Below are 26,607 nucleotides of genomic sequence, written 5' to 3' on the forward strand. Positions count from 1 at the left end.
GCGATCGGGTCAGAACTGCACCGGCCCGCTACGATCGCCTCTGTCAGATTGGCAGACAAGAGCGGTCACTGGGCGGGGGGGTGCGGAACGGCGGCGTTTGGCTGCCGTTTTGTGGGTGCGGTCCGGCCGACGCATGTGTGGCCGGACCGAACGCGGGGCGGGCCGCAGCGGCTGCGTGACGTCACACGCAGCTGCTGCGGTCCGCGGAACGATGAGTAGCTCCCGGCCAGCACGCTAAAGCTGCGCTGGTCGGGAGCTACTCTTGAAGTGCAAAGGCATCGCCGCTGTGCGATGTCATTGCACTTCTGCAGGGGGGGGGGGGGGGCAGCGGCATTGACATGCGGGGCGGGATAAATTTAGCACAGCTACGATCATTTCGGAAAGACCCCCACTGCGTTCTCCTGCCATGTGTGCCGCTGGGAGAATTCAATACAGGTATTCAGCTAATATACACCTAATGTTTGCAGATGTCCTTTTTAGGGGTTCATATACCTCCAGGACTCTGTGATATTATATATAATTGCAATTTTTTTTATAAAACCGCCTGATATTTTATGATACCCATGTGGAATGGACATTCCCTTATTTAGAAACGCCTTATTATTGAGCAAGAAGGATTGCCTAACAAAAACACCAAATTGTGGGGCCTGGAAGTGTAATATCCCTAACCATACCGTCCCCCTAGTTCCTAAACCTAACCCTCCGGCATTTGAACATTGGACCTGATCCAGTAAGTAGCAGAATGTGCAATCCTTGTAATCGCACGCTGACCGCCGGTTTCCCAGAAATTGCTGTCACACCGCAATTTCTTCTTGATCGTTAAAAGTAAGAGAGCCTCCTGCCGGTGCAGCCTGGCTGCACCCACAGGAGGCCAGCCGCCATCTTTTTGATCGTGGCTGCTGCGTGTGACTCTGTACAGCTGGCTTGGTCACGCCCCCCCCCCCCCCCCCGTTCGCGCCAGCACGCCCCCCTTTTTAGCCATACCCCCAAAACGCTCTGTCTCCGCCCTGGAAATGGAGCTTTCTCCCCCCCCCTACGCCCGCCCTACGAATTTGTCTGCCTGATTGACATTGCATCCGTTTAGTAATTTTTGCGGATGGATCGTGTATTGTGATCCAACCTGAATCATAACTGTCGACGCTGTGGTGTTGACATTATGAATACCGAAACTGTTATTGTTGACCTAATGACTGCATCTCGTTCCGGTTATTATCAGGACTTGCATTTGGCACTTGCCGGATCGGTGCAGCTAGTCCTCTCTGCCAGCACAGGCACCCATTCTTCCCTCTGTCACCAGCGTGCCGTTCATACCGTGTAGGGAGCAAATTGAGCCCTTTCGCAGCTGCAATGTCACCTTTCCCTAAGAGCCTTTTACTCTGTTCTGAAAGCAGCTATCTGACAAATCATTCTGTCTCAGCCCTGCTATTACTGTCAGCCAGAGGTGCCCCTGCGCTCAGCGCTTCACCTGGCTGAGCCGTCTACAAATGCATCCCCGGGAACACTGAGAAATGTACGAATCTTCTGCCTAAATATAGGGGCCGATTCAGACCCGATCGCTGCTGTGCAGTTTTTTCGCACAGCCGACGATCAGGTCTGAACTGCGCATGCGTATATGCACCGCATTGCGCATGTGTGAAGGTCCGCAGCGATGGGGTGCGCCGGGCAGCGATGGGATGGTGCGAAAAATCCCATCGCATCGGTGAACGCAAGGAGATTGACAGGAAGAGGGCGTATGTGGGTGGCAACTGGCCGTTTTTGAGGAGTGTCCGGAAAAACGCAGGAGGGACCGGACATTTGGAGGGAGGGTGTCTGACATCAGCTCCGGCCCCGATCATCGCACTGGAGGAGTAAGTCCTGGGCTGCGCAGAGACTGCACAAAATTAGTTTGTGCCGCTCTCCAACACAGCCGAACGCACCCCTGCAGAGCAAATTCCCCCTCCCCCTGTAGGTGGCGACTGCCTGATCGCAGGGATGCAAAACACACACCCTAGCAATCAGGTCTGAATTCCCCCCATAATGTCCTAGGTAACAGCAGCCAAGTAGAAGTAATGATTTATCTCCAGTCCTTTGAACTGCATCTGGATTTGTATGTGGGTCATGTAGGCTATGTCCTGTATACAAGTTGTGTAGGTTGCTTGTTGTAGCTACAGGTCTGCTTAAGTGAATGAAGACTGGAGATCATTGAACACTTTGGTGTTGCTGCATAACAGTATATGAACGATGGTGTATTGATAAGGGATCTGCGCTGTGTGCTGCGCACCAGCCGCACACCCTGCACCAAGCACATTTATGCTGCTATGTCTGCGTGAAGGCCCCCATCTATACTCTGTGGGATAAACATACTATCACCCGGCGGTCACATGACTGACCGCGGCATCCAGACATCGGAGGGGGAAGTATTTTAAACCCTTAGTCCCCTACCCTAACCCTCTGGGGTGGTTCTTAGGGTTGTCTCTTATATCAATGGGAAGACGGCGGTGCCGGGAACCGTGACGGGAATGTGGGGCCCGCTGCACCCTGGGGGAGGAAGGGTGCTGCGCACGGGCCCCTATATACTGTGGACTTCAGGCCTTCACAAGTTGTGTCATGCTACAGAGACGGTGCAAGTCTGAGGAATATGAGATACACAATCCTTTGTTTATACAGTGCCAACCTGTTATACAGTACTGCCCGTGCCCGCAGAGCTTGCAGACCAAGCAGTCTATTTACTAAGCCTTGAATGGAAATAAAGTGAACGGAGATAAAGTACCAGCCAATCAGCTCATAACTGTCATATGTCAAACCCACCCTGTGGCATGGCAGTTATGAGCTGATTGGCTGGTACTTTATCTCCGGCCACATTTTCTCCATCTAAGGCTTAGTAAATAGACCCCTTAATTCACGACCCCCGAACCCTGACATGGATGTATCATGTCAGAAGCCAACTAACCTACAGATGGGTCCATGTTTATCTTGACCTTTAATAGGATTAACTGAGACTGGCCAGTCGGACTTAATCCCCTGCTGTATTGTTCTCTGTATTGTATTGCAGCTGAGAACAATAGATGAAGGGTTTATGTTAATAAACCGTGTTGTGCCTAGGCGCAGCAAACTAGCCAAGATAACTGTGGACCCATCTGTACTTGCCTGCTCTTGGACTGTGAAGTGGGTGCACACATTACATGGACACTGCCTTCCATTTGGCGACATAGCATACAGCTACGGAACCTTTCCACTCTCGCACTTGTGAAATTCCGGCTGGCTTGGATGGCATGCAGAGGTAAGGACTGCACCACAGATGGCACATTCCGAGCCTCCGTCATGAAACGTTACAAAGACAGCAGAAGACGGAAGAAACAGATTAACATGAAGTTTGTTTTTCCTCAGTATGTATAGAGCTAAGATTTCTTTCTCTCTTATATACTGCGTTCTGTATATTATACACATTAGACTGTTTGACCTATAAAGCTATAATTGACATTGTGCGGCCTGATTCTGAGCCAATGTTCATTCAGTTGAGCGTTTTTTCCCCCCCCCCCGCACTAATTTCTCCTACAGCTTCAATAATGCCATGTAACCCTCGGAGGATGGGCAGGCAAGGGTTAATAACAGCAGCAGCAGCTCCCAGGTCGCCCCTCTCTCACTCCTGTGCTAGTTTAGCAGTTCTCTGTGAGAAAGGCACGTCCTTATTCCTCTGACAGTGCCAGCCAGCGTTTCCTTATATAGATGAGGACGGGTTAGCAAGCAGTTTATGTGCCCTGGAGAAACCGTGCCTGTCAGTGCCGCTAGCTGCAAGCCTCTCCCTTATTCATTCTTACAGAGCTCTATCTGTACTTACTTCTTACCGGCCATAGATGGTTCCGCAATAACTGCGTCTGGTCGCTGGTATACAGAATTGTACGCATGTTTGACAGCAACGTCTTGGAATGGGAGGGAGGGCGTGTGCGGTGTCTTGAGTGTCCCCCTTATGCCGGCGTAGACTCATGGTAGCCTCCGACTCTGCGATCATGCGCATATCTCTGGGGAAATGGTGCATTTTCCAGGAAAAGTATTGGAAGGTGGCTGCAGCCGCTGCACATGGTGTGTAACACATAGGAGAGGTGTGTAGTAGTTGTTCATCCTCTCTTGGTACGCAGGCACTCGCCCCTCTGCCAGCGCCCCCCCTCACCTCTGCCTCATACACTGCACACCCCGATCTCTGTAGTTACAGTGTTACTGCAGCTGCACAACGTAATCTTCAGGAATCACGAGCTGTGGGCAGTGTCAGACTGCGGCATGAAGGGCCCACTGGGGGGAACGGAGTGGTAGGGGCCCATGTATAGGGGTGTGACCAGACTCCAGAGTGGGTGTGGCCAGCCACCACAGATGCTTGGCTAACCATTAGAGAGTGCATGGTCTGGGCCCTTTGATAAATATATATAGTAAACACTGCTAGTGCAGGCATGATAATGTACCAGATCAATAACCGCAACACACTGTAGGGGATCAGTATGAGATCCCAGCGGTCAGGAGGCCGACGCCGGGGTACCGGTGGCGAGTGCAGTGTGTCCCCTCGCGGGCTCGCCACAGGGTTCCACCGCGGGCAGTGGGTGGACCACCACCCAAGTGGGGATTCTTACCGGTATTGCATCGGGTGTCGTGATTCCGACGTCGGTATCCTGACAGCCAGGATCCCGACAGACGGTAATTTGGCTGCATCCCCGCTGTAGAAATACACCATAGTCCTGTGCAGTATAAGGTAACATGTATAATGTCATTTATAATTCAAATGCACAGGCTGGAACTTGATTCCTAGTGGAGTGGGTGGGGCCCAGCGGGGGGGTTTCCCCCCTGTGGGCCAGTCCAGTCCTGGTTGTGAGCAGTGACAATAAATTAGGGACTACACAGTATAATAACACGTGGGGCACCAGGAGAGCTTATACTGTATACAGCCTTTATTACGGATAGGATCAGGAGCTGCATGATACTATGATGTGATCCCAGTTTAAGCTATGGCGGTGATTAAAGATTTCGCCAGCTGCAAATCTCGTGAGGATATAAACACAAGAAACCTACATTTAGCGTCTTTCAAGTATACGTCATTTTTTACGGTCTTATTTTTTAATTTTAGGAAATGCTTGTACAGAACACCTTCCAAGTGTCCCTCTTTGTGGTCCCAGGTCCCCAGCTTGTTTTAGTTATTTTGCGCTAGCCGCTTCCGAACGTTGGAAAAGATTCAGACCTGATGCTGTTGTGCAAAATCAGCGGCCGATTATCATATGAGCCCAAACTGCATAAGAATCCAGCGTCTTTTATAATCGCTAGGCGAACGCAGGCTGATTGATATGAAGTGGACATTTGGGGTGGTAACTGGCCATTTTCAGGGCGGGTGTGTGACGTCCGCTCCGGCCCCCGATCAGCCTGCTTCTTTTGCACTGTAGGAGTAAGTCCTGGGCTACGCACAGACTACACAGACTCTAAAAAATTATTCGATGGTGAATGAGTTGCGAATGGATTTGCAGCGTTTGCAAAGCTATCCGCACAGCGTTCGCAGACTTGCACAGGGCGGGTTTTCACTCTGTCTTGGCAGCGACTATCCTATCAAATTTGCAGAGGTGCGATCAGGTCTGAATTGTTACCAGATAGGTTTCTTCATTACTTGCACCATGATCACATTTTTAACACATGCCTACTCCAACCTTACTCCAGTCCTACTCCTCAACCACTTTCACTACATAAAGACTTAGCAGAGTTCAATAATTATATATGCTGGGTCACCCCGCTTAGGCCCACCTCCCCTCTATCGCTCCACCCCCCACTATGTCCCTCCCCACCCTCCTCTCTGCTGCTGTGCCCCGCTCCACCACCTAAAACTCTGTCCCGTCACCCTTCGACCCACTCCCACTTTGTTCTTCTCCCTTTCAATCCTGCGCCCATACTTACTCCGATAATGGCGAATCCTCCTCACTAGCACTAGGTCTGTCCTGTGTCCCTAGCAGAGGGAGCTATTGCCCCGCGTTCTGGATCCCACTGCTAACGCAGTACAATCCGGGGCCCTCATTATTTATTAGAAATGACAGGGCAGCAAAACAAATTGTGATCCTTGTCACGGGTGATTTTTTTTTATCCGGGTAAATATTGGGAAAACTATACCAGAAGCTGATTTTATGCTTCTATGAATTGTAGAAGGGCAAACTTCAATCAGTTCGGAAACGTGTATACTGAGAAATTACTCTTTTCCATAAAAGCACAGCGGCCAAATGGGACATATTTGAAAGAAATATCTAAATACTGTTGCAAGCACACACCATATGGCGGCCACGTTTCCATTAATACAAGGCACCTAAATTAAAAACTGTATAAGCGTATTGTAAATAATCAGGGGAAAAGAGAGGATTTAAATTGTTAAAACTAGGAATGACTGAAAATGAATTATAGAAATCCGAGGAATGTTGTAAAATATGCAAAAGGGAAATCAGTTTAGCAGAGATTAAACGCCCTTGCAGCCGGTGACAGATTCTCCCTCAGATGCAAACACTGCCTAACCAACACTTAACACTATAGTGCATATATATGTGTGTGTATGTGTGTGTATATGTGTATGTATGTATATATATATATATATATATATAAAGAATCCAATAGAACGCTGCACTCGGAGACAGCAATAACCAAAGTTGAATTTTATGTTTCACTTGGCTGATATTATGTTGTCCTGACGACGGAGTGTGTTACTCCGAAACAATTGTTGATTTTGAAACATAAAATTCAACTTTGGTTATTGCTGTCTCCGAGTGCCGCATTCTATTGGATTATTTATTAATTTGACCCTGGCACCTGAGCACGCTGTACAGACTTTTGGAGTGCCGGCTGCTGCTGTACTCATATATATATATATATATATATATATATATATATATAAAATAAATATGTAAAAATTAAATAAATATATATATATATATATAAAGGGGCATTTAAAATAAGCTAGCTTTATTTATAATTCTTATGGTGGCTGAAGAAAGAAAAACTGCTCGTGTTATCCAATTATGATTTCCCCAGTCTCCCGCGAGGGCCAATTGACCTATCAGCAAGTGGTAGGTATCCACTCCCACTCAGATGCAACGAGAGACCTTTCCAGTAGGGTGAAATCAGCCTACCCCGTGTATTGGGGGCGAGTGTAGAAAGATCACCACTGGACTGCTGTCTGTTTTTTGCTAAACCTACAGTAATCGAGGGTCAAAATAACAAAATGGGGAGAATGTATGTACATAGTCTTTTTATGGGCAAGCTTTGAAGTGGGGAACTGGAAGTCTTGATAGAACAACAGATGGGGAGGATAGGGGCCGCCTAGACCCCAGCGATATTAATAGTGTGAAATTAGTTTTAGTTTATTTCATTACTGTGTAGTATAATTTAAGACTTTAAATGATATAAGACAATCGTGTATCCCACCTCTCTTGTCCCCCCCACTACTACCACATATCTTCTGTTTTAATTAAACTTTTCATCTGTCTAATGCCTCCCCTGTATTTGTTCATCTCCCTTATATATTTTTCTGTGTCCCTTCTTCTTTCTCTCGCCAGTTACCCCATGTGCCCCTTTCTGCATTCCCTACTCGCACTCCCCACGTGCTGCCCATTTGTACCTCATTACCTGCTTCTTTCTCTCTCCTTTACTTACTCCCCTGCACCTCTCACCCCCTGCTTACCTCTCTTACACCCAGCTCCTCTCACTCTCTTCACCCATATCTCACCCCATTCTTCCCTCCCTCACTTCCTACACCTCTCACTCCCTTCTCCCCTCTCACCCCATGCTCCTCTCACTCCCTTCTCCTCTATTTCATCCCGTGCTTCCCTCTTTCACCCCCTGCACCTCTCACTCTCTTCTCCCCTATCTCACCCCATGTTTCCCTCCCTTATTCCCTGCCCCTCTCACTCCCTTCTCCCCTATCTCACCCCGTGTTTCTCTCCCTCACCTCTCACTCCCTTCTCCCCTATCTCACCCCATGCTCCTCTCACTCCCTTCTCCCTTATTTCACCCAGTGCTTCCCTCTTTCTCTCCCTGTACCTCTCACTCCCTTCTCCCTTATCTCACCTCATGCTTCCCTCTCTCACCCCATGCTCCTCTCACTCTCTTCTCCCATATTTCACCCCATTCTTCCCTCCCTCACTACCAGCACCTCTCACTCCCTTCTCCCTATCTTACCCCATTTTTCCCTCACTCCATGCACCTCTCACTGCTGTCTCCCCATCTCATACCGTGCTGCTCTCACTCCTTTCTCCCTATTTCACCCCATGCTTCCCTCTTTCACCCCCTGCACCTCTCACTCCCTTCTCCCTGTCTTACCCCATGCTCCCTCTCTCACTCCCTTCTCCCTATCTTACCCCATGTTTCCCTCCCTCTCTCCCTGCACCTCTCACTCCCTTCTCCCCATCTCACCCCATGCTTCTCTCTCTCACTCCCTGCACCTATCACTCCCTTCTCCCTTTCTTACCCCATGCTTTACTCCAGAGGTTCTCAAACTCGGTCCTCGGGGGCCCACACAGTGCATGTTTTGCAGGTCTCCTCACAGAATCGCAAGTGAAATAATTAGCTCCACCTGTGGACCTTTTAAAATGTCAGTGAGTAATTAATACACCTGTGCACCTGCTGGGTTACCTGCAAAACATGCACTGTGTGGGCTCCCGAGGACCGAGTTTGAGAACCTCCGCTTTACTCCCTCGCTCTCTGCTTCTCTCAGTTCCTGCTCCTCCCACTCCCTTCTCCCCTATCTTACCCCATGATTCCCTCACTCACCCAATGCTCCTCTCACTCTCTTCTCCAATATCTCCCCCCATTCTTCCCTCCCTCACTCCCTGCACTTCTCACTCCCTTCTCCCCCATCTCACCCCATTCTTCCCTTTTCACCACTGCACCTTTACTCCTTTTTCACCTATCTCACCCCATGCTTCCCTCTTTCACCCCCTGCACCTCTCACTCCCTTCTCCCCTATATCATTGTCTCCTTTCCACTCTTACTCCCGGCACCTCTCTCACACCCTTCTCCCATATCTCACCCCATGCTTCCCTCTCTCACTCCCTGCACCTCTCACTCCCTTCTTCTCTATATCACCGCCTGCTTCCGTTTCTCACTTCCTGCTCCTCTCACTGTCTTCTCCCCTATCATCCCAACTTCCCCCTCTCTCCCTGCACCTCTCACTCCCTTCTCCCCCTGTCTAACCCCCTGTTTCCCTCTCTCACTTCCTCCACCTCTCACTCCCTTTTCCTCTTCCTCACCACATGCTTCCCTCTCACTCCCTGCACCTCTCACTCCCTTCTTCTCTATATCACCGCCTGCTTCCGTTTCTCACTTCCTGCTCCTCTCACTGTCTTCTCCCCTATCATCCCAACTTCCCCCTCTCACTGCCTGCACCTCTCACTCCCTTCTTCTCTATATCACCGCCTGCTTCCGTTTCTCACTCCCTGCACCTCTCACTCCCTTCTTCTCTATATCACCGCCTGCTTCCGTTTCTCACTTCCTGCTCCTCTCACTGTCTTCTCCCCTATCATCCCAACTTACCCCTCTCACTCCCTGCATCTCTCACTCCCTTCTCCCCCTGTCTAACCCCGTTTCCCTCTCTCACTCCCTGCACCTCTTACTCCCTTCTCCCCCTGTCTCACCTCCTGCTTCCCTCTCTCACTTCCTCCACCTCTCACTCCCTTTTCCTCTTCCTCACCACATGCTTCCCTCTCACTCCCTGCACCTCTCACTCCCTTCTCCCTATCTTACCCATGTTTCCCTCCCTTACTCCCTGCTCCTCCCACTCCCTTCTCCCCTATCTCACCCCATGCTTCCCTCTCTCACTCCCTGCTCCTCCCAATCCCTTCTCCCTATCTTACCCATGTTTCCCTCCCTTACTCCCTGCTCCTCTCACTCCCTTCTCCCCTATCTCACCCCATGCTTCCCTCTCTCACTCCCTGCTCCTCCCACTCCCTTCTCCCTATCTTACCCCATGTTTCCCTCCCTTACTCCCTGCTCCTCCCACTCCCTTCTCCCCTATCTCACCCCATGTTTCCCTCCATTACTCCCTGCTCCTCTCACTCCCTTCTCCCCTATCTCACCACATGCTTCCCTCTCGCTCAATGCTCCTCTCACTCCCTTCTCCCCTGTCTCGCCACATGCTTCCCTCTCGCTCAATGCTCCTCTCACTCCCTTCTCCCCTGTCTCGCCACATGCTTCCCTCTCGCTCAATGCTCCTCTCACTCCCTTCTCCCCTGTCTCGCCACATGCTTCCCTCTCGCTCAATGCTCCTCTCACTCCCTTCTCCCCTGTCTCGCCACATGCTTCCCTCTCGCTCAATGCTCCTCTCACTCTCTTCTCCCATATCTCACCCCATTCTTTTTTCAGTCACACCCAGCACCTCTTACTCCCTTTTTCCCTATATCACTGTCTGCTTCCCTCTCTCACTCCCAGGACCTCTCATTCCCTTCTCCCATATCTCACCCCCTGGTTCCCTCTCTCACTTCCTCCACCTCTCACTCCCTTCTGCTCTATATCACCGCCTGCTTCCGTCTCTCACTCCCGGCACCTCTCACCCCATGCTTCCCTCTCTCACACCCTGCTTCTCTCACCCCATGCTTCCCTCTCTCACACCCTGCTTATCTCACTCCCTTCTCCTCTATCTCACCACATGCTTCCCTCTCTTTTTCTCTTCCTGCTCCTTTCACTGTCTTTTCCCCATCTCACCCCCTGCTTCCCTCTCTCACTGCCTGCACCTCTCACCCCCTGTTCCTCTCACTCCTTTCTCACCTGCCTTTGGAAGAAGACACCCTGCTGGCGTTGAAACGCGTTAGGATACAGGTGCTTATTGTTGCTAACTTCACTTGGAGCCTCATCCAGCTTTACTCTGTGCGGGAGATCAGCAATATTGCTACTACGGTATACCACTGATTACGGACCAGCCGCCGCCTGAGTGTTCATCCACCTTCTATACACACTGGCAATTGCAGGGAGGCTCAATCGGAGCTGCCCGTGGGAGCACAGGTCAGCCGCCTGCTGTTGAGAGCCCATACATTGTACCACGCAAGGTAACAACCAACCGTCCGGATACTGCAGCCGCGTGTCAGCTATACACAGCCGCATTTCATCTAGTCCGGCGGTCACTTCAGGTACGGCTTTCCACTCCCCGTGCAGGAGCCAGCGGCTGACCGCAGCAACATTGCTCCGGGCTCTCCCCCTTGTCACAGCGGCCAGTGGTCTACCAATTATGCATTTGCTCACAGCATCAACTACATAAGTTTCTATTTTATGTTATAAAAGTCCGGTCTACTACAGGATCATTGGATTAAGCTCACAGTCATCAATGATCAGGACTGTTCGGTATTCATGTGGACCAAGTGAGTTTATGTATGTCAACACAGACTTTTTATTTTTTCTTTTAACAGATAATATTCATTTCTGTTGGTAATATTCTATTTAAAGTGATATCCCTGGAGTCATAAGCTCTGGAATAGTACTAATTTGTACTTCTGTTATAAAATTAGCAGTAGGTCTACAGTTATAGAGATGTCATTCTAAAGTGTGTATTTTACTCCCGGGAGAATTGTTGTTATCATAATACATTTTATGCATTAAAATAAATGCTTTTTTATTTGATTGTCTAGCGCAACTTGGTAATTTTTTCTCTCCATAACCTTGTTTGCCTGTTTTTTAGCAATAATTTTCAAGGTCGCTGTTACATGCGTGGCATGATATGTAGGCGTGGCCTTGTTAGAACCTTCAGGGCCCCACCCATAAAGGCATACCACTGAAGGGGGTATAGTCGCATCATGTTGTGGTTTGTGCGCATCTTTGGCAGGTGCTTCTCTCGGTGCCCCTGATGAAGATGATGGCTTCCTTAGAATGCCTACCCCTTATTTAAAAAATGAGAACGAACCCAAAAAAATAAAGCAAATTGCATTTATCAGTTGAGCACATTCTTCCAGTTCGTAAAATTACACGTGTCAAAAATGGGCACATTACTCGCAGTAAATGTGCTGTAAGTGTCTGTTCCGTATGACTTATATCCTCTGTGAACGGCAATCTATACAAACTTGGTATATAATGACCAACAGGAATGGAATTCAGAGTTTGTATCGTCAGAGCTTTGCATCCTGCATAACGTCACACCAGAACTTCTGGGGGTAAATCAGATCTGATTGGTGCTGTGCGTTTTTGTACAGCGGGCGATCAGGTAGTAACTGCGCATGCACCTGAATGCGCATGCGCGTCGGACAGCAACAAAGGGCATCGCTGGTCAACGACGAGATGGTGCGAAAAATCCATTTGCACGGGCGTTTGACAGGAGGAAGCCGTTTGTGAGTGGTTTACTGGGAATGTTCGGAAAAACGCAGGCGTACCCAAGCGTTTTCAGGGAGTGTGTCAGCTCCGGCCCCGATCAGCGTGATGTGATCGCACTGGAGGAGTAAGTCCTGGGCTGCGCACACACTGCACACAGTGGATTTTAGCAGCTCGGCGTACACATGTGATTGCACACTTGCGCGGCGAATATAGACTCCCCCTGGAGGCGGCGACTATCTGAACGCAGGACAGCTAAATTAGCAGCCCAGCGATCAAGTCTGAATCACCCCTTCTGTTGAGAAGCCATGTGTTGTTTTCTACTTATATTTGAATGGGCTCCAAAATATAGATATACATTATCTATATACAGTACGGAACCCCACATGGTCGATAGGTAAATTATTATTATTATTATTGCATTACCTGGATATTTTTAAATTGCAATATGTTTGACAGATATAAGGAGTATATTAGGACTTACAGATTGCCCATTCATTACCCTCCTCCTGCAGCATGTCAAACCCCACATTTGCCCTCACAAGCCTTTGTACTGTAACAATGAAAGCACATTCTCCTTTCCATCTGTTCAGGTTAGAGAAAGACGGAGAAATAGATTTTTAGCGGTTTCACAATCGCCCCGCTGTTCCCGGAGCTGACGGCTGACGCGCACAGCCGGGGTAATGCTTGCTCTAGATTCTGTCTGTTGCTATAGGTGATCTGTCATTTCTTCCTCATTGTGAGCATCAATGTAAGGACTGACGGTATTGATTATTCGCTAAGGTATTGTAAGGAAAACATTCTGCCAAGCCAAATGCTGAGTGTAACGAGGAGCCATGCTGTTAGGAAGTACGCTCCGACGTTTAGGGCGCGGTGACCTAAACTGACCGATATCTGCATTCTCATAAACATGTTTTCTCTATCGTCCTAAGTGGATGCTGGGGTTCCTGAAAGGACCATGGGGAATAGCGGCTCCGCAGGAGACAGGGCACAAAAGTAAAGCTTTTACAGGTCAGGTGGTGTGTACTGGCTCCTCCCCCTATGACCCTCCTCCAGACTCCAGTTAGATTTTTGTGCCCGGCCGAGAAGGGTGCAATTCTAGGTGGCTCTCATAAAGAGCTGCTTAGAGAGTTTAGCTTAGGTTTTTTATTTTACAGTGATTCCTGCTGGCAACAGGATCACTGCAACGAGGGACAGAGGGGAGAAGAAGTGAACTCACCTGCGTGCAGGATGGATTGGCTTCTTGGCTACTGGACATGAAGCTCCAGAGGGACGATCACAGGTACAGCCTGGATGGTCACCGGAGCCACGCCGCCGGCCCCCTCACAGATGCTGAAGCAGGAAGAGGTCCAGAATCGGCGGCTGAAGACTCCTGCAGTCTTCTTAAGGTAGCGCACAGCACTGCAGCTGTGCGCCATTTTCCTCTCAGCACACTTCACACGGCAGTCACTGAGGGTGCAGGGCGCTGGGGGGGGGGCGCCCTGGGAGGCAAATGAAAACCTTTAAAAAGGCTAAAAATACCTCACATATAGCCCCAGAGGCTATATGGAGATATTTACCCCTGCCTAAATGTACTAAATAGCGGGAGACGAGCCCGCCGAAAAAGGGGCGGGGCCTATCTCCTCAGCACACGGCGCCATTTTCTGTCACAGCTCCGCTGGTCAGGAAGGCTCCCAGGTCTCTCCCCTGCACTGCACTACAGAAACAGGGTATAACAGAGAGGGGGGGCAGAATAAATGGCAATATATTAATATAAAAGCAGCTATAAGGGAGCACTTAATCATAAGGCTATCCCTGTCATATATAGCGCTTTTTGGTGTGTGCTGGCAGACTCTCCCTCTGTCTCCCCAAAGGGCTAGTGGGTCCTGTCTTCGTATAGAGCATTCCCTGTGTGTCTGCTGTGTGTCGGTACGTGTGTGTCGACATGTATGAGGACGTTATTGGTGTGGAGGCGGAGCAATTGCCAAATATGAGGATGTCACCTCCTAGGGGGTCGACACCAGAATGGATGCCTTTATTTGTGGAATTACGGGATAGCGTCAACTCGCTTAAGCAGTCGTTTGCCGACATGAGGCGGCCGGACACTCAATTAGTGTCTGTCCAGGCGCCTCAAACACCGTCAGGGGCTGTAAAACGTCCCTTGCCTCAGTCGGTCGACACAGACCCAGACACAGGCACTGATTCCGGTGGTGAAGGTGACGAATCAACCGTATTTTCCAGTAGGGCCACACGTTATATGATTTTGGCAATAAAGGAGATGTTACATTTAGCTGATACTACAGGTACCACTAAACAGGGTATTATGTGGGGTGTGAAAAAACTACCAGTAGTTTTTACCGAATCAGAAGAATTAAATGACGTGTGTGATGAAGCGTGGGGTGCCCCGATAAAAAACTGCTAATTTCAAAGAAGTTATTGGCTTTATACCCTTTCCCGCCAGAGGTTAGGGAGCGCTGGGAAACACCTCCTAGGGTGGACAAAGCGCTAACACGCTTATCAAAACAAGTGGCGTTACCCTCTCCTGAGACGGACGCACTTAAAGATCCATCAGATAGGAGGATGGAAAATATCCAAAAAGGTATATACACACATGCAGGTGTTATACTACGACCAGCTATTGCGACTGCCTGGATGTGCAGTGCTGGGGTAGTTTGGTCAGAGTCCCTGATCGAAAATATTGATACCCTGGACAGGGACAATATTTTACTGTCGTTAGAACAAATAAAGGATGCATTTCTTTATATGCGTGATGCACAGAGAGATATCTGCACACTGGCATCACGGGTAAGTGCTATGTCCATTTCGGCCAGAAGAGCTTTATGGACACGACAGTGGACAGGCGATGCGTAGAGGAGTTATTTGAGGTCGGTCTATCGGATTTGGTGGCCACGGCTACGGCCGGGAAATCCACCTTTCTACCTCAAGTCACTCCCCAACAGAAAAAGGCACCGACCTTTCAACCGCAGCCCTTTCGTTCCTTTAAAAATAAGAGAGCAAAGGGCTATTCATATCTGCCACGAGGCAGAGGACGAGGGAAGAGACAGCAACAGGCAGCTCCTTCCCAGGAACAGAAGCCCTCCCCGGCTTCTACAAAAGCCTCAGCATGACGCTGGGGCTTCGCAAGCGGACTCGGGGGCGGTAGGCGGTCGTCTCAAAAATTACAGCGCGCAGTGGGCTCACTCGCAGGTAAATCCCTGGATCCTGCAGATAATATCTCAGGGGTACAGGTTGAAATTAGAGACAGAGCCACCTCGCCGTTTCCTGAAGTCTGCTTTACCAACGTCCCCCTCAGAAAGGGAGACGGTTTTGGAAGCCATTCACAAGCTGTATTCTCAGCAGGTGATAGTCAAGGTACCTCTTCTACAACAAGGGAAGGGGTATTATTCCACTCTATTTGTGGTACCGAAGCCGGATGGCTCGGTAAGGCCTATTCTAAATCTGAAGTCCTTGAACCTATACATAAAGAAGTTCAAGTTCAAGATGGAGTCACTCAGAGCAGTGATAGCGAACCTGGAAGAAGGGGACTTTATGGTATCCTTGGACATCAAGGATGCGTATCTCCACGTTCCAATTACCCCTCACACCAGGGGTACCTCAGGTTCGTTGTACAAAACTGTCACTATCAGTTTCAGACGCTGCCGTTTGGTTTGTCCACGGCACCTCGGGTCTTTACAAAGGTAATGGCCGAGATAATATTTCTTCTTCGAAGAAAAGGCGTATTAATTATCCCATACTTGGACGATCTCCTAATAAGGGCAAGGTCCAGAGAACAGCTAGAGATGGGTTTAGCACTATCTCAAGAGGTGCTAAAGCAGCACGGATGGATTCTGAATATTCCAAAATCCCAATTAATGCCGACAACTCGTCTGCTGTTCCTGGGGATGATTCTGGACACAGTTCAGAAAAAGGTTTTTCTTCCCGAAGAAAAAGCCAAGGAGTTATCTGACCTGGTCAGGAACCTCCTAAAACCAGGAAAGGTGTCTGTACATCAATGCACAAGAGTCCTGGGAAAAAATGGTAGCTTCTTACGAAGCAATCCCTTTCGGCAGATTCCATGCAAAGGGATCTGTTGGACAAATGGTCAGGGTCGCATCTTCAGATGCACCTGCGGATAACCCTGTCGCCGAGGACAAGGGTATCCCTTCTGTGGTGGTTGCAGGAGGCTCATCTATTGGAGGGCCGCAGATTCGGCATACAGGATTGGATCCTGGTGACCACGGATGCCAGCCTGAGAGGCTGGGGAGCAGTCACACAGGGAAGAAATTTCCAGGGAGTGTGGTCGAGCCTGAAAAAGTCTCTTCACATAAGCATTCTGGAACTAAGAGCAATCTACAATGCTCTAAGCCAGGCGGAACCTCTGCTTCAAGGAAGACCGGTGTTGATCCAGTCGGACAACATCACGGCAGTCGCCCATGTAAACAGACAGGGCGGCACAAGAAGCAGGAGGGCAATGGCAGAAGCTGCCAGGATCCTTCGCTGGGCGGAGAATCACGTGATAGCACTGTCAGCAGTATTCATCCCGGGCGTGGACAACTGGGAAGCAGACTTCCTCAGCAGACACGACCTTCACCCGGGAGAGTGGGGACTTCATCCAGAAGTTTTCCACATGCTATTAAACCGTTGGGTAAAACCAATGGTGGACATGATGGCGTCTCGCCTCAACAAAACACTGGACAGGTATTGCGCCAGGTCAAGAGATCCGCAGGCAATAGCTGTGGACGCGCTGGTAACACCTTGGGTGTACCAGTCGGTATATGTGTTTCCTCCTCTGCCTCTCATACCAAAGGTATTGAGGATTATACGGCAAAGAGGAGTAAGACTAGTGGCTCCGGATTGGCCAAGAAGGACTTGGTACCCGGAACTTCAAGAGATGGTCACGGACGATCCGTGGCCTCTACTTCTGAGAAGGGACCTGCTTCAGCAGGGTCCTTGTCTTTTTCAAGACTTACCGCGGCTGCGTTTGACGGCATGGCGTTGAATGCCAGATCCTAAAAGGAAAAGGCATTCCAGAAGAAGTCATTCCTACCTTGATAAAGGCAAGGAAGGAAGTCACCGCGAAGCATTATCGCCGTATTTGGCGAAAATATGTTGCGTGGTGCGAGCAGCGGAGTGCTCCGATGGAGGAATTTCAACTGGGTCGTTTTCCTACATTTCCTGCAATCAGGATTGTCTATGGGTCTCAAATTGGGATCTATTAAGGTTCAAATTTCGGCCCTATCAATATTCTTCCACAAAGAATTGGCCTCAGTCCCTGAGGTCCAGATTTTTATCAAAGGAGTACTGCATATACAGCCTCCTGTGGTGCCTAAGGTGGCACCGTGGGATCTAAATGTAGTTTTAGATTTCCTCAAATCCAATTGGTTTGAACCACTAAAGAATGTGGATTTGAAATATCTCACATGGAAAGTGACTATGTTACTGGCCCTGGCTTCGGCCGGGAGAGTATCTGAACTGGCGGCTTTGTCTTATAAAAGCCCTTATTTAATTTTCCATTCGACATAGGGCAGAGCTGCGGACGCGTCCGCATTTTCTCCCTAAGGTGGTATCAGCGTTTCACCTGAACCAGCCTATTGTAGTGCCTGCGGCTACAGACGACTTGAAGGACTCCAAGTTGTTGGACGTTGTCAGAGCCTTAAAAATATACATTTAAAGGACGGCTGGAGTCAGAAAATCTGACTCGCTGTTTATACTGTATGCACCCAACAAGTTGGGTGCACCTGCTTCTAAGCAGTCGATTGCTCGTTGGTTTTGTAACAAAATTCAACTTGTACATTCTGTGGCAGGCCTGCCACAGCCTAAATCTGTTAAGGCCCATTCCGCAAGGAAGGTGGGCTCATCTTGGGCGGCTGCCCGAGGGGTCTCGGCATTACAACTCTGCCGAGCAGCTACGTGGTCAGGGGAGAACACGTTTGTAAATTTTTACAAATTTGATACCCTGGCAAAGGAGGACCTGGAGTTCTCTCATTCGGTGCTGCAGAGTCATCCGCACTCTCCCGCCCGTTTGGGAGCTTTGGTATAATCCCCATGGTCCTTTCAGGAACCCCAGCATCCACTTAGGACGATAGAGAAAATAAGAATTTACTTACCGATAATTCTATTTCTCGGAGTCCGTAGTGGATGCTGGGCGCCCATCCCAAGTGCGGATTATCTGCAATACTTGTACATAGTTATTGTTAACTAATTCGGGTTATTGTTTAGGAAGCCATCTTTCAGAGGCTCCTCTGTTATCATACTGTTAACTGGGTTTAGATCACAAGTTGTACGGTGTGATTGGTGTGGCTGGTATGAGTCTTACCCGGGATTCAAAATCCTCCCTTATTGTGTACGCTCGTCCGGGCACAGTACCTAACTGGAGTCTGGAGGAGGGTCATAGGGGGAGGAGCCAGTACACACCACCTGACCTGTAAAAGCTTTACTTTTGTGCCCTGTCTCCTGCGGAGCCGCTATTCCCCATGGTCCTTTCAGGAACCCCAGCATCCACTACGGACTCCGAGAAATAGAATTATCGGTAAGTAAATTCTTATTATTGCTACTATAGAAGCTGTTCTAATGACGAAGAGCACTTTGTACCAATAATAATAATAATCCTAAACGTAAACAAACTAGAGTCTTGTCAATGAAAACTATTATGACAATGTGACTCTTAATATGTCTCCGTCTGTTTAACCCCTTTGTGGCTTATACCTCACTGATCATAATACTGTAACATAAAATATAAGCTCATTGCAAGAAATAATTAACGGTACAGATGTGTCCATACATCTAGATTCAGTACACTCTGTGGCGTAAGACACCTGGCGCTAGTGAGCCCCCAAGGTCCCGTGCAACACGGCTTGCGCCGAGCGCCCTTATTCTCCTCAAAATGCATCTTAGTCGCAAATGGATGAAACAAATAGATTCACGAAACTGCGCGGATTATCCTGACATGCGTCACTTGTATATATGTTTGCGTCTGAACTCGTGTACGAAGCACAGTAGAACTTGGCGTTGAAAAAAGCAGCGACCGCCGCATTGTAGCACTTTGTGTACAGATTGAGAGTCAGTCACACACCGATATACTGTACTAGTGTCACCTATCAAATTAATGAGTACACTCTCGTGAAGCTGTTAATAGAATCCGATCGTAACTAAGACACTCATCGTAAGCCGAGGCGGGCTGTTTGGCGAGATTGCAGCAACGGTGTATAAGGAAACAACTGTATAACAGACAGGATACTGCGAAAGTCTTTATTACCAATGAAATATAAGTAGTGCTAGTGCTACCATTAGGCCAACCTAGGAGACTGCTTACAGTGCCGTGTTTAGGAGGGTTGGATATGGTATACCGGCTGATTGGATGCCGGCTGTCAGGATCCCGACAGCCGCATCCCGCTAGCCATAATACCGGCAGCATGCGCCGTGAGTCCCCTCGCGGGGTCACTGCGCTCGCCACACTCCGGTCCTGGTGGCCAGCTTATCTCGCCACAGGTTCTAAACTCTCTTGGGTGGTGGCGTGGACCCACACCTGAGTGGTAATACTGAGGAGGGGGTGTCGGTATTCTGACTGCCGTCTTTAACGTCTGTCGGGATTCCGGCATCATGATCCTGGACGCTGGGATCCCGACATCCGGTATATTAACTACATAGGTTTAGCAGGCAGATAACACATTGTGAGGCAGATGTATTAACATGGAGAAGGCATAAGGAAGCGATAAACCAGTGATATGTGCAAGGTGATAAACGCACCAGCCAATCAGCTCCTAACTGTGAACTTGCATATTGGAGCTGATTGGCTAGTGCGTTTATCACCTTGCACTTATCACTGTATGCATGTATGGGCTCAATTCCAGCAAATTAACCCATATTTTTAAAGTGGCAATCATTTAAAAAGCAAAACCAGACTGGCCAGCATGGCGCTGCTGCCTGCATTTCTCAGGCTGTTGCCGCAAATGTGTCTTATAAAAGCTTTGATTCCACATAGGCTCCGCACTGGGCGTCACTGTAATTGAGGAGCAGCGGCATGTAGCTTCTGACTTGTGACTGTACAGGTTAGTATATAAAGGTGCATGTATTGCCCCAGTTGCCCCCTGTCACGTCTGGCAGGGTTTGAGGATCCGGCAGCTGAGATTTGCCCGAGGAGGTAGCAGGCTGTGAATGAACCAGATGAGGGGGCTGGATATAGTTCCTTCGCATGGGACACGGAGCAATGAAGAACGTAGGCGGGGTTTGAGAGTCAATGGAAAGTATTTATTATGTACAGAGCTGAGGTAGGGAACTGAGGCTGAAGCACAATGGTTAAAGACGTGGCTGGAGGTGAAGAACTGCGGACTGTGATTTGAAAGACGAGACTGTAGATGATGAACTGTGGAACTGTGGATGGTAGTTGAAAACGTGGCTGGAAACAAGGACTGTGGACTGTGGTTTGGAAAACAAGGCTTGTTCGCTCGCAAGCTGCTTTTAGCAGCTTTGCACACGCTAAGCCGCCGCCTACTGGGAGTGAATCTTAGCTTATCAAAATTGCGAACGAAAGATTAGCAGAATTACGAATAGACACTTCTTAGCAGTTTCTGAGTAGCTCCACACTTACTCGGCATCTGCGATCAGTTCAGTCAGTTTCGTTCCTGGTTTGACGTCACAAACACACCCAGCGTTCGCCCAGACACTCCTCCGTTTCTCCAGCCACTCCCGCGTTTTTCCCAGAAACGGTAGCGTTTTTTCACACACACACCCATAAAACGGCCAGTTTCCACCCAGAAACACCCACTTCCTGTCAATCACATTACGATCACCAGAACGAAGAAAAAACCTCGTAATGCCGTGAGTAAAATACCTAACTGCATAGCAAATTTACTTGGCGCAGTCGCACTGCGGACATTGCGCATGCGCATTAGCGACTAATCGCTCCGTTGCGGAAAAAAATACAGAGCGAACAACTCGGAATGACCCCCAATAATCTGCAGGCTGTGGTCAGTGGTACAAAGGCGTGGCTGGTGAAGGAGATCTGTGGAGTGTGGCTTGAAAGACGAGGCAGAAGACCCGGGGCCGACTGTGCCCAAAGAGTCTTACTGGACCGGGTTTTCCAGGAGCGCTTCCACAGGCAGTAGCAGGCAAGAAACGGCAGGGCTGCAACAGAGAACCGACCAAGCAGGATCAGGAGGAACCAAGATACAGCAGGAATCCTGGGAGCACAGGCTAAAGCACCTACAACAGGGTTGTAACTTGAAGCACTGGCATCCCTGTAGAGATGGCTACTGACTCACTGTCTCAACACAGTGACTGGAATCATCAGGAAGTGTGAATGATTGGAGTCAGTCACTGTGTAATGAGTGGAGACAGCTGCAGCAGCAGCCTCTCTCAGCCAGAGGGAGGAAACTCAGTGTGTCCTTCAGTCAGTGTCTTCTGCTGAGTGTCTTTAGCTGTGATTGGTCAGAGGCTATACCAGGTGACACCCAGTGGGAGGGGGGAGGGAGCAGTCACGACTCACCAGTCAGTGAGTGCTGTGCTGCTGTGCCTGATCCATGTCATGAATCATGATTCATCCTGAGTCTGCCAGTGAGTTGAGACAGTTGTACACTGTGTAGACTCAGTGACTCAGTGAATGAATCTGATTCATGCAGCAGGAGGTGGAGCCCCTGTGGTACAGGGCTCTCAGCTCAGTGCTCACTGATCCTGCTCAGTGTGATTGTGGGTGGCAAACTCCCTGGAGGCTAGATAGTGGATAATATAATAAATCCAAGTCCACCTAAAAAAAGCCCACCTAAAATCATCCAATTAGCAAAGTATGCAAAGTAAAAAAAAAAGTTTTTATTTTACAGACTGAATGACGTGTTTCATGGCTGTTAAGCTTTCTCTCCTCAGCCAGAAGTAATGTGCATATTCTGTAACTAGTATGCAATAAGTGCTTATTAATAATATATCAACATAACACTGAATCTATGTTAATATATTATTAACAATCAGTGCATAAGCAGTTGCATCCCCCAGATACACTGCACAATCACTGCAGCTGAATAACTCCATGAGTCCAGCACTGATCTGCCAGCACTGGCAACTCACTGATTCATGTGCAGTCTCTGCAATACATTCCACTACAAATGAGTCATGACTCATGTGCCGAGACACTGACTCGAGACACTTCACTGAACTGAGTCATGTGTCTCAACTCAGTTCAGTGAATCACTTTGCCCATGACTACATCCCTGTCCTAAACCAGCCCCTTTTTATAGGGAGAGCTTCCCCTGGATTGGCTGGAAGAAACAGGAAACAGGAACTATGCTTAAAACTTGGTCTCCAACATGGCGGCGCCCAGTAATGCAGACCTTTTTGCAAAGCCACATTGCTCACTGCCCCTGGTCTCCAAGCAACGGTTCAGCAAGAGCGACCCACTGTAGCGGCGTCCCGCCGCCACGAGCGGACCCCCTCACCTCCGCTACTGCTGCCCACGGATCCGGCGCAGCAGCCCACCTCTGCCACTGCCCGCACAACGCCAAGGAAGCCAGCCCCGCGGCCCCAGCGTACCGGTAAGACTCCGGATGCTGACACCCCCCCAATCCCCTGGAGAAAGAAACCACCATCAAATCATAAATAAATTTGTGTTACCAAAATTCTGTGTAATAACTACAAAGAAATCACCGTGTAACGTGGGTAAATCAAAATAATTGACCCAATAGTGCCTGTAAAGCATAATGATTGCTGTTAAAGCGATAAACTGAAGCTACATCCCATGTTCAATGAGGTCACCAAGGTACTCCACCCCAAATCTGAGGAACAAATGTAGAGTTCCATATATTTTGAAGGTAGGAATGGGGCAGCTGTATTAAGGGGTGGTCTTCAGGTTGCCGGCGGCCGGGCTCCTGATGACCACCTTACCGGCGCCGGAATCCCGACCGCCGGCATACCGACATCTTTTCTCCCTCTTGGGGGTCCACGACCCCCCTGGAGGGAGAATATACGCGCGCCACCATGCCCGCAGCGTGGTAAGTGCAGCGAGCCCGCAAGGGGCTCATTTGCGCTTGCCCAGCTGTCGGTAGCACAGCTACGATCAACTCGGAATGACCCCCAGAATCGCAAGTGAAATAATTAGCTGCACCTGTGGACCTTTTAAAATGTGTCAGTGAGTAATTAATACACCTGTGCACCTGCTGGGTTACCTGCAAAACATGCACTGTGTGGGGTCCTGAGGACCGAGTTTGAGAACCACTGCTCTATGTTAATGAAGGCAATTTAATTTCCTAAGAAAAAAAAATGAAAAAAGGGATCCGGTCTCTAGGTCAATAAGACTTAGGTCGACAGTGTCTAGGTTGACCACTATTGGTCGACAATTAGTAGGTCCACATGGTTTCTAGGTCGACAGGAGCTCTAGGTTGACATGAGTTTTTTTACATTTCTCTACATTTTTTGAACTTTTTCATACTTTACGATCCACGTGGACTACGATTGGGAACGGTAACCTGTGCCGAGCGAAGCGAGGCACCGTGCCTGAAGTAATGGCCAACTCAGTCAACACCTTTAAGAATAGGTTAGATAAATTCCTAATGGATAAGGATATCCAGGGTTACGGGGCATAGTCACGCACTATGGTTATTATAAAAAAGAGGGGTAAAACGTAACGGCAGTCATCAACTTCACTCAAAATTTTATACAAAATAATCGTGCATAGGAGACCACAAATAGGTTGAACCCGATGGACAATTGTCTTTTTTCAACCTTAGATACTATGTTACTATGTTACTATGTTACATGGTGCACTAATTGGGGTTCCTCTTGACTCTACGAAGAAAACAACACCAAAAAAAATATAAAAAACTCATGTCAACCTAGTACATGTCGACCTAGAGTCCCTATCGACCTACTTACTGTCGACCAATAGTGGTTGACCTAGACACTGTCGACTTAAGTCTACTCTAACATACCACAACCTGAAAAAATACCACCTGACCATTCCAAATGAATTAGATTTAACGTACTACACTACTAAGAATGTATAGTCTAAAAAGGCGGCCGTAGATGTTTTATCAAATTTAAATCATAGAATGTTCTATAATTTTCATAATTTACTCTTAAGAAACATCCTGTAAAACCAAATTTACAAACTTGGTCACGTTATGTGACATACTCTCTGTTTAGACATTCACTTGTTTGAATCATTTTCTCCTAATTTGTGGAAAAGGTTTCAATTTAAACGTATAAATGTAACAGCAGAAAAAGTACATTGGTCATGTGTTAGTTCATGTGACAAATCCGCCAATATTGCGTTCACACAAAAGAGCTTTCAGATCACTAATTGCTATATAATCCCTAAAATCAAATGATTCACGATTCATAATTTCTTGTTCAACACAGGATTTGTTTAAGTGAATAAAAAAAAAAGGCATATACAATAAATCTAATTATTTTTTTTGTACCAATAATCTACACTCTTCATTGTACAGCATGTTCGTTATGTTGGAAAGCTTTCTGTATAAAGCAAATTAGAGTTGGGATCTGAGCTATAAAAGGTTTTACAGAAAATAATTTTAAATATATTCATTTTATTGTGTTACGTAAGGATAAATAGTAATGTTTGATGTTAGCAAATATAAAAGATGGCAAATAACGAATGATTATGAAAGTTAAACTGTGTCTAAACCCTTAATTGTGAAAAACGAGGGTAGTATTCAAAGGACGCAATAATTTTGGTCTATTTGGGAGCAAGTAACTGCAGTTTGGTAAAACCATGTTACGCTGTAGATGGGGCAGATGTAACATGTGCAGAAAGAGTTCGATTTGAATATTTTCATATTCCTAAATGGGCCACTTTGGCACCATATTCATTAACAATACTACAGATTAAAGACTAGGCTACAAAAAAAAAAAAAAAACACCATTACAAACAAAGGAACCAAGTTAAACAAGAGAAGTTTCCTATCCAAGTAGTGACGGTTCAGTGGCTGAGACGTGTGAGATGCAGAATAGCCATTAGAAGGGGCAGAAGATGTTTAGTGTCCTCCAGTGACGTAACTGCAGAGGATGCAGCTGCTATGGGACCCGAGCTGCTTCGAGGGCCCGCTGTACCTCCTGCACCCAAAGTCCGTAGCTCCCATTCACCCACCGCTGCACTGATATAATAAAGCCCCGTTCCCACAGGCAGTGCAGCCGCACGGAGGATACAGCAAGGATGGGGGGCTACCCCCATCAGAGACCTCTGCTGGAGTCAGGTAGTGCTACCCCCTCTTTCTTTCTTTCTTTCTTTCTTTCTTTCTTTCTTTCTTTCTTTCTTTCTTTCTTTCTTTCTTTCTTTCTTTCTTTCTTTCTTTCTTTCTCTCTTTCTCTCTTTCTCTCTTTCTCTCTTTCTCTCTTTCTCTCTTTCTCTCTTTCTCTCTTTCTTTCTCTTTCTTTCTCTCTCTCTCTCTCACACTCTCTCTTGCTCTCTCTATCTCTCTTCCTGATAGTCTCTCTCCCTGACGACACTCACTCTTGCTCAGCTCTCTTTCTCTCTCCCTATTGACACACATTCTCTCTCCCACACTCTCTTCCTGAAACTGTCTCTCTCTCTCTTTCTCCCTAACAGTGTCTCACTTTCTGTGACACACTCTCTCCAACACTGACTCTCTCTCTCCCTGACACTGTCTCTCTGTCTCTCCCTCACACTGTCTCTCCATCTCTCCTTGACTCTGTGTCTCTCTCCAGACACGTCTCTCTCTCTCTCTGACACTGTCTCTCTCTCTCTCTACCTGACATTATCTCTCTTCCTCTCTCCCTGACACTTTCCCTCTCCCTGACACACTCTCTGTCTCCCTTCCTCTCTCCCCCTAACACTGTCTCTCTCTCCCTGACACTCTCTCGCTCTCTCTCCCTGACATACTCTCTCTCTGACACTATCTTTCTCCCTGACACCCTCTCTCTCGTTCTTTCTCCCTGTCTGTCTCTCCCCGACACTCTCAATTATGGTCTATCGCTCCCCTCTCTTTCTCTTTTCCCCCGTGAGACTTTCTATCTCTTGCTCTCTCTCGCTCCCCTCCCTTTCTTGCTCCTCTCCCTTCTCTCTTTCTCTGACGAACTTTTTTTTCTTCGACACCCTCTCTCTCACTGATGCCCTCTCTCTCCCCTCTTATCCCTTTCTCTATTTCTGACTACCCTTTCCCTGACTCCCCAACTCTCTCTCTCTCCTCTTTCTCTCCCCCTTACATCTTTTTTGTCTGTCTCTTCTACTCCACTAAGTGACTTTGCAGTGATAACGGTTGGGGGAGGGGCCCTTTTAAAATTTTGCTATGGGGCCCACAAATTGGTGTCCTCTAAATACAGATGTGTCCTCATACAGCTAGCCTCAAAACGCCACACAACGGGAGCTGCGTTGGGTGTTTTTTGTTTTTTTAC

General features: G+C 48.2%; 1 protein-coding gene across 5 annotated transcripts in view; it reads left to right on the forward strand.

Annotated features, from left to right (window-relative positions):
• The window catches only part of PLCL1 (phospholipase C like 1 (inactive)), a 480,679-nt gene that overhangs the window by 114,563 nt on the left and 339,509 nt on the right, over nucleotides 1-26,607 (forward strand). The window lies entirely within an intron of this gene.

Source organism: Pseudophryne corroboree, chromosome 7 (assembly GCF_028390025.1).
Source record: "Pseudophryne corroboree isolate aPseCor3 chromosome 7, aPseCor3.hap2, whole genome shotgun sequence".
NCBI lineage: Eukaryota > Metazoa > Chordata > Amphibia > Anura > Myobatrachidae > Pseudophryne > Pseudophryne corroboree.